The 6,582-nt window shown below is 32.0% G+C and overlaps 3 long non-coding RNA genes across 3 annotated transcripts in view; 1 reads left to right on the top strand and 2 right to left on the bottom strand.

The window, feature by feature from the left end:
- Positions 516-6,582, top strand: part of LOC107648713 — a 7,334-nt gene continuing 1,267 nt past the window's right edge. The window contains exon 1 of the long non-coding RNA XR_002348611.1: positions 516-625. This is a non-coding gene — a long non-coding RNA (uncharacterized LOC107648713). The remainder of the gene's footprint in view (positions 626-6,582) is intronic.
- LOC110263268 lies at positions 956-1,638 on the bottom strand. The gene is made up of 2 exons (XR_002348610.1): positions 1,139-1,638; positions 956-1,059 (listed from the first exon to the last, which is right to left on the bottom strand). It is a non-coding gene; the product is annotated as an uncharacterized LOC110263268 (long non-coding RNA).
- On the bottom strand, positions 2,323-3,077 carry LOC110263267. The gene is made up of 2 exons (XR_002348609.1): positions 2,578-3,077; positions 2,323-2,498 (listed from the first exon to the last, which is right to left on the bottom strand). It is a non-coding gene; the product is annotated as an uncharacterized LOC110263267 (long non-coding RNA).

Genomic DNA, 6,582 nt, shown 5'->3' with positions numbered 1-6,582 from the left:
AATTTTGCAAAAAAAATTTGATTTTATCTGTCTTTTAGTGGGGTTAATTGCTGCTCTTGTGTGATTGGAATTAGAAGGTACCCGTTTTTTTGATTTAATGGGTGCTTTGCATTGAAAGTGATAGTTAGAGTAGATAAATTAAAAAAGGGTCGTTATCATTATTAGAGGGATGAGTTTCTTTGGTTTGCATCTCTCTTGCATCTAGTTCCTGTTTTTTTAAGTACTCACCAAGAATGTGTTTCTTTTATTTGCATCTCTCTTGCACAGGAGAAAGTGAGAAACTTTGAACACACTAATATGAATCTTTTGTTTATTGATAAATTTATCCTGTAAAGTACAAGACATTGGTAATTTAGAAATTATATAGAGATGTAAGAATAAATATGAGGACATAGTACTTGATCATTGCCCTCTTGTGATTCGAATGAGTGGCTAAGATGTATTGTTATGAACTTGGATAAGATGAAGCTTTCTAGGTCTTGCATTTTTTGTTTTTTTTTTTTTTTTTTGGATTGAAAAAAAGAGAGAATTTCATTAAGATGAGACGATAATACAAATTGGGGATAAGGATTCCCTATACAAAGAATTGGGAATAAGGTTTTTCACACGCACATCAGTTTTTCAGGTTTTCTTTCTTCTGTTTCTCTTAATCTTCTTGGCTATATCTAAATCTTATCACCTAGAATCTGATCAATCTATTACAAGAAACTATAGTTTCATAAAAACTCTAAAAACTGTTAGAAAAAAAGCTTCAATTTTATGTTCTAAATTCGAAACTAATTGTAGTTGATTCCATTGGTTTTCTTTCTTTCCATGACGCTTTGATTCTTGTTCAAAAAAGATTATAGAATTTAGTTTTTTTTTTTTTGAAAAATTGATAAAAAGAAAAACACGCATGCACACTAGTTATTTTCATTAATGAGTTCTATTTGTCCATTTATTATTCTTATGATCAGTGCTCGCATATGCTTTTGCATTGCATGTGAAAAAGACACTACTTTTTGTTCAGTTCTTCACAGCACCTTCCCATTTTGCCACATGCAATCTTGCTCTCTTAGCCTGTAATTTTAATTTCAACAATAAATTACCTATTTTGCTATGTATATGTGTAAAGAACGAAGAATGGAAAATTGTTTACCTCTTTGTCCCAGTCACTTCGAATAGTAACTAAGGCCAGTACCAAAGTCTGGACCGCAGTTCCACCAAAAATTAACCCTGCCTATATTCCATGATCATTCATTACTAATTCATATCAGCATTACTACGGCTTGAAGCAAATCAAATTATAACATGCTTAACTAATGAGAGAGATTACATTTTACTATTTACGAACTGTTTAGGAACAAAAGATCTCCAAAAATCTCCAAAATCTAATTTTTCCTCATAATGCTAAGGTGTTACTGATATGTTGCTTACTAATTGTTATACTGCTGTCATTGTGGTGTTACTCTACTCCTAACCAATTTGGTTCATTTCAAACTAATAGCTGATGTTATTATGCTACTATGCTTACCGTGACAATGACTGATTGGTCATGATTCTCTTGATGTCATTCATGTTTTTTTAGTGCTAAATTGGTATTTGCTTTTTTCAGTCCCTTTTTTTATGTCTAACTCTTCTTAAATTGCTTTTTTTATTCTTATTTTTTATGGTTTTTTCAGTCCCTAACTAACGTATTTTTAATTAAGGCATTGCTAGCTTCTTGTATCATCATCATCATCATGTTCATTTTTATCTCGCAATTTATTTCAATTTAATTAAGCCATATTATTGCGCTGCAAACACATTTTTTGCGAGGAGTGTGTGTCAGAATGGTAAGTTCATGCTTATATTCCTTATTTAGATATTCTGTTGTTTTTTAGCATTAATTTATTTTAAAAAGGGAAAACTAGAAATCAGCCAAGAAAGTTTCTAACTAGTTCCTGTTTTGGGAAGTATCCAAGACTGTGTTTCTTTGGTTTTCATCTCTCTTGCACAAGAGAAAATGATAATATATTATTGTGGCTGATTATTGATGTGTTATTATGTTAGTAAGTTGAAGTATGTCATTTTTACCAATAAATTTATCTGTTCATGTTTCAGGGATAAAGCTAATAAATTTATCTAATAACAATCTTATCTTTCCAGCTTGATAACAAAATGCTTTTTATTTATTTATTTATTGGAATTATAATAAAGTAGTTCAGACAAATAATTTTATGTTCTAAATTCGAAACTAATTGTAGTTGATTCCATTGGTTTTCTTTCTTTCCATGACGCTTTGATTCTTGTTCAAAAAAGATTATAGAATTTAGTTTTTTTTTTTTTGAAAAATTGATAAAAAGAAAAACACGCATGCACACTAGTTATTTTCATTAATGAGTTCTATTTGTCCATTTATTATTCTTATGATCAGTGCTCGCATATGCTTTTGCATTGCATGTGAAAAAGACACTACTTTTTGTTCAGTTCTTCACAGCACCTTCCCATTTTGCCACATGCAATCTTGCTCTCTTAGCCTGTAATTTTAATTTCAACAATAAATTACCTATTTTGCTATGTATATGTGTAAAGAACGAAGAATGGAAAATTGTTTACCTCTTTGTCCCAGTCACTTCGAATAGTAACTAAGGCCAGTACCAAAGTCTGGACCGCAGTTCCACCAAAAATTAACCCTGCCTATATTCCATGATCATTCATTACTAATTCATATCAGCATTACTACGGCTTGAAGCAAATCAAATTATAACATGCTTAACTAATGAGAGAGATTACATTTTACTATTTACGAACTGTTTAGGAACAAAAGATCTCCAAAAATCTCCAAAATCTAATTTTTCCTCATAATGCTAAGGTGTTACTGATATGTTGCTTACTAATTGTTATACTGCTGTCATTGTGGTGTTACTCTACTCCTAACCAATTTGGTTCATTTCAAACTAATAGCTGATGTTATTATGCTACTATGCTTACCGTGACAATGACTGATTGGTCATGATTCTCTTGATGTCATTCATGTTTTTTTAGTGCTAAATTGGTATTTGCTTTTTTCAGTCCCTTTTTTTATGTCTAACTCTTCTTAAATTGCTTTTTTTATTCTTATTTTTTATGGTTTTTTCAGTCCCTAACTAACGTATTTTTAATTAAGGCATTGCTAGCTTCTTGTATCATCATCATCATCATGTTCATTTTTATCTCGCAATTTATTTCAATTTAATTAAGCCATATTATTGCGCTGCAAACACATTTTTTGCGAGGAGTGTGTGTCAGAATGGTAAGTTCATGCTTATATTCCTTATTTAGATATTCTGTTGTTTTTTAGCATTAATTTATTTTAAAAAGGGAAAACTAGAAATCAGCCAAGAAAGTTTCTAACTAGTTCCTGTTTTGGGAAGTATCCAAGACTGTGTTTCTTTGGTTTTCATCTCTCTTGCACAAGAGAAAATGATAATATATTATTGTGGCTGATTATTGATGTGTTATTATGTTAGTAAGTTGAAGTATGTCATTTTTACCAATAAATTTATCTGTTCATGTTTCAGGGATAAAGCTAATAAATTTATCTAATAACAATCTTATCTTTCCAGCTTGATAACAAAATGCTTTTTATTTATTTATTTATTGGAATTATAATAAAGTAGTTCAGATAAATAAACTATGTATAAACGGTTTTGATTAATATTTGTTTAGTATTATGATGATAGTTGATAGAGAATTTTATATATATATATTCGAGAAAATAGAAATTAACGCCAAGTTTGATTCTTATTATGATGATAAGGATGTAACTTTCATTGATACTTGCAAATAATTCAAAGACAAATAAATAAATCAGTCACCGTAAGAAGTTGAATCAAATTGTTCTTCACTTGTTTCATCCATTTATTTACCACACTAGTCTTCCATGTAATACGTAGGCCTTCATTTATATATTTTGTAAAATTTATAAATATACGTGTTAATTTCTCAGAGGTTGCTGAATAGTAAAATGTTTGCCTTGTGGTCATGGCTCTTAGTTCTGATGATTGTGTTGGATTAGGGTTCAGTCATCTGTCGATGACTTTCGTACTGGGGTCTATGTAGATATATAAGTTTGGATTTATCTTTAATAGTTGCTGATCTACTAATGTGTGTTAGGAAAATTATCCTACTCATTTTGATGTTGATTGTTGTCATTTTCTGGTCTTTGTGCTTATTATTCTATTGCTTATTTGCTATTGCTATTGGACTATTCTCATGGTGCTGATTTTTTTATCTATGGTGTTCATATATTAAGTGTATAACTATGTTCCTAACAATGCTGAGTTGTTACTGATGTGTTGCTTATCAATTGTTATGCTGCTGCTATTGTGGTGTTACATTACTCCTAACCAATTTGGTTCATTTTATGCTAAGTCCTGCAGTTTGGTTGCTACTATGTTTACTGCGACAATGGACTGATTGGTCATGATTCTCTTGATGTCATTCATGCTACTCTAGTGCTGAATTGCTATTTGCTTTTTTCAGATCTTTTTTTTGTGTCTCACTCTTCTTGAGTTGCTTGTTTTATTATTATTTTTTATGTTCTTTTCGTTGAACTAATTATTTATACCTCTATGATAGATGACAAGACAGAGAAACTATACTCAAATATTTTGCATAAACATACCTAAAAAATGTGTACAGTTTCAGGGTTTTATTATCTATTCATTATGATTGTTTAGTTATATTTTTTGTATTAATTATTTTTTAAATCTAATTTTCACTCTTGTTTTCTTTTTCATTTTTTAAGGAAACTTCTTTATCTTTTCATTTTTTGGACTTGGACCCTGCAATTCTTTCTCCCAGTAATTTTTTAGAAAGCACAGAATTCTATAATGAGTAAGCAACCACCCATTACCTTTTGTGTGCTACATGTTATCCGGGATGCAAGTAACTTTGTTTCTGTTTCCGTTTTGAATTATTCTGTTACCCCCTACATGTATTTGCTTGCAATAAATCGTCAAATATGTTTCGTATGTTACTCTCCCATCTCATAATTATGATAAAATGTTATTGGTTCTCCTAACACATAGTCCTTTTTTTTTTACTTTTTTTGGCTTTATGTCTTTCTTTACACTTTATTCTTTTGTTTGTGCTATTTCATTAAATTAGACATTGATAAGAGCTGGATTACAAAGCCACGAGGTAGTGCAGATTACAGGAATGGTTTGAATAGATTCCTTGACTTTGCATTTTCTAATGCATCATCCGATGGGATGATACATTGTCCGTGTCCTTTGTGTGGGTTCCGATTTTTTCAAACTAGAGAGGATGCGTATGATCATCTTCTGATGAAACCCTTTTCCCCTAACTATACCTTTTGGTTACATCACGGTGAGAGGATCATAGACGAGAGATCCAGTGGTAGAGAAGAACTAGAACCCAGTGGAAATATAGGAGATCAAATGCGTGACATGGTTCACGACGCATTCAACTTGCCGGGACTGCAAAGTGATGATAAAGAATCGATGAATGAGCATGTCGGAGATGTTGCAGAGGGGTTGCCGTACTTATCTGATGAACCTAGCCGCGAGGCTCGTACCTTTCATGACTTGCTTGAGGACGGCGAACAGGAATTATATCCGAGATGCTCAATATTCTCGAAGCTGTCTTTCTTGGTGAGGCTGTACCATATAAAGTGCAAGTGTGGAGTGAGCGACAAGGCTTTCGGGTTGATTCTAGAGCTGTTTGGGGATGCCTTTTAGCATGCAAAGATTCCAAAGACCTTGCACGATGCCAAGAGGATCATAAGGAAGCTCGGTATTGAGTACAAGAAATTAGATGCATGTCCAAATGACTGTATGCTATATCAGGGCTCTGACCAAGACCTGTCTAGATGCAAACGGTGTGGAGCATCCAGGTGGAAGCAAAAGACTCGGAAGAATTCTCTAGTAAGGTTCCACGCCATTGTCAAGAAGAATAGGAAACCTCAGGCGGCGAAAGTTCTTCGTTATTTTCCTCTGATTCCACGGTTGCAGAGATTATTCATGTCCAGCAAGACAGCCGTGGACATGTGGCACAAGAGAGGAACCAACTCTGGCGATTCCTTGAGGGTTGCTATTAGATTGTTTAGGGATTACCAGATAATTAATATGCTGCGAGATTTCTGAACTAAATTTCTTTGGGATGTTTAAGACCAATGATGTACAATCTGCTACAAGGAAAAGTTGTGATTTCAAAATGTCATGTTATAAGAGAAGCTATGTTTAGCTAGATAGTTATGATATTACATCCTTTTAAGTCTTTCTTCTTAAGAAATTGTAAAACTGAACCCAAAAACCTGCAATAATCTCTGCAGGTGTAATAAATTAAAGGAAATTCTGAAACTACATGAAGATAAAGTCATGATGGTAACTTTTATAAATATATAATGGGAAATTCTCAACCTTGGAATGAATCTGAATTCTGAGATTAATTAGGCTTAGCCTTATCCTATTTTAATAGTATTTTCTCAAAAAAAATAAAAAAATTTTATTCTTCTAGAAGGGTTCTAATGCATGGGATTAAAGCATGCTTCTCTATTTGGGAAGATATATATAGATTAATTAATTATATATATAACATTAACGAAAATTGAAAAAA

The sequence above is a fragment of the Arachis ipaensis genome, chromosome B06 (genome assembly GCF_000816755.2).
Source record: "Arachis ipaensis cultivar K30076 chromosome B06, Araip1.1, whole genome shotgun sequence".
NCBI classification, from domain to species: Eukaryota; Viridiplantae; Streptophyta; class Magnoliopsida; order Fabales; family Fabaceae; genus Arachis; species Arachis ipaensis.
This window is presented reverse-complemented; position numbering and strand designations above follow the sequence as displayed.